Source organism: Hippocampus comes, unplaced genomic scaffold (assembly GCF_001891065.2).
Source record: "Hippocampus comes isolate QL1 unplaced genomic scaffold, H_comes_QL1_v1.1 C17021041, whole genome shotgun sequence".
Classification (NCBI taxonomy): domain Eukaryota; kingdom Metazoa; phylum Chordata; class Actinopteri; order Syngnathiformes; family Syngnathidae; genus Hippocampus; species Hippocampus comes.
In genome coordinates, this window is record NW_017841875.1 from 1 (window position 1) to 1,902 (window position 1,902).

At 45.4% G+C, this 1,902-nt stretch overlaps 1 long non-coding RNA gene across 1 annotated transcript; it reads left to right on the plus strand.

Annotated features, from left to right (window-relative positions):
* The first annotated feature begins 330 nt into the window (after positions 1–330).
* LOC109509719 (uncharacterized) lies at positions 331–1,215 on the plus strand. Its single transcript, XR_002166992.1, has 3 exons — positions 331–500; positions 700–776; positions 1,077–1,215. It is a non-coding gene; the product is annotated as an uncharacterized LOC109509719 (long non-coding RNA).
* The last annotated feature ends 687 nt before the right edge of the window (positions 1,216–1,902 follow it).

Genomic DNA, 1,902 nt, shown 5'->3' on the forward strand with positions numbered 1-1,902 from the left:
TCCCAATTTACAGCAGCAAAATTATGAAGGGGAGAAAGTAGAAGACAAAAGTACATAAATAAATGTAAATATAAAATATACATAATAGCATATTAAAAAATGGGGGAGTGGGGAAGATGTCTCACGTGGAACCGATTTTGTTCAAACCAAGTTAATTCACCGGATTTTTATTTCCAGGCTACACAGGGTATGCATAATCCTGATAAAAACAGACACATGATTGAAAATGTTTCCCTTTGTGGATCTTCCATTTCTGCTCCAACTGGAGAGCAATGCAACCAAAGACATTTCCAAGGGCAACAAAAGCCCGCTTCTCAGTGCAGCGATAAGCAACTCTTTGACAGATGTTGGGAACGACTTTTCCTCCCGTCTTTATCTCTGCTCTCCTCTGCATGTAGAGAGTCGTGTTGGAGTGTGACCTGCGACTCTATCGGCAGAGTCACTCTCACGCCAACGAGGACTACCTGAGCCTGCAAGGGAACGAGCGGAAGCTGCAGGGGGTGAGGCCGCCGATTACCAAAACGCCCTTATCATCTGGGTGAAATAATACAGTGTCCGTGGTTTAGTGAGATTCCGAAATGGACGCATGCACACATCCCTCTGTAGGTTGCGGCCGAGCTTGACAGTGACAAATATAGTGACGCGCTCACCTTTTGTATGTGTGTGTGTGGTCTGTGTGCGCACGTGTGTGGGTTTTAGCGCTGCAGCGAGCAGGCGGAGCGGCTTGTGGAGTGTGAAAAGGTTATTCTACAGATGAAATCAGAGCTGGAGAGACAGTAATAATGGCATCTCTATGAAAACTCTTGGCTGATCTCAGTTCTGTCCTTGTCCTTCTTTTCATGCCCTTCCCATCCCCCCTCTGCTGCTTGGCCCCTACATCCGACCCCCACCCCGTTGCTGCTTCCGCTTCTTGACCAACTGGCATCACGTAGGACTTGATGAAACATGCTAAACTTGGCATCATCTCGTCAAAGCTTTTCATTCTGCGAGGCCGTTCTATGGTTTCATCTTTCAATTGGGTGTGGGACTTGGAGAACCATTTGAGGCTCACGGTGCGTTTGCCCTGCTTTCCTCAGAAACCAAGAGCAGGGCAGTCCGAAGCAAAATCTTGTCACGTCCTGCCGTGCACACCTAAGCCGGCGTGGACAATGGGAACAGGAAGTGACGCGGCTGAAACAGGAACTTGCACACTTAGAGCGTGAGCTTGCTGACAGCCCAAAGGTATTTCTGCTGATGGAAACCCAATCGTATAAGTAGCGCTTCTTCTTCTCGCATTTGCTTTCGGAAATCCACATCTGAAACGAAAACGCCTCACAAGGGGGAAATATGAATAAAACACTTTGAGCTACCCACTGTACACACTCAACTCAGCAATCATGTAAGTGTCCCATACTTGCCTGCCAGAAACAAATTGTCTCGCTATTAATTAAAGCGCCAAACAGTGCCAAAGCCGATGAAATTGACTTCAATTACAAGCTCGATTTCCGCGTTTACTCAAACAGCACAGCAGTTGTGTTTGCTGTTTTGGCTTATTTCGCGGATCCGATCAATGACGCCATTGTCAGATTGCGCCAATTATGACATGACAGTTGATCAGCTATTTTGCATGAAATGCTAAATATCAATCGATTTCAATGCAGTCGATCAGTTCGATGGAAAGTCAAAAATATACACCTGCTGTATATGAAGGAAACAAAAAAGTAATTTGAAAATCATACGACAGCCTCTTAGATGAATCCGTCCAAAGTAGACGGTTCAACTGAACAAGTACCGCACTTGAGAACCTGATCTCTATCAGGAGTGAGTAAAAGGAAGACACTTTCAAGTGTCCAGGAATATCTGTGCAGGAAATCACCTATCGTCTTATCATGAGCATGAACATGCACATTTTTAAATAGGAAA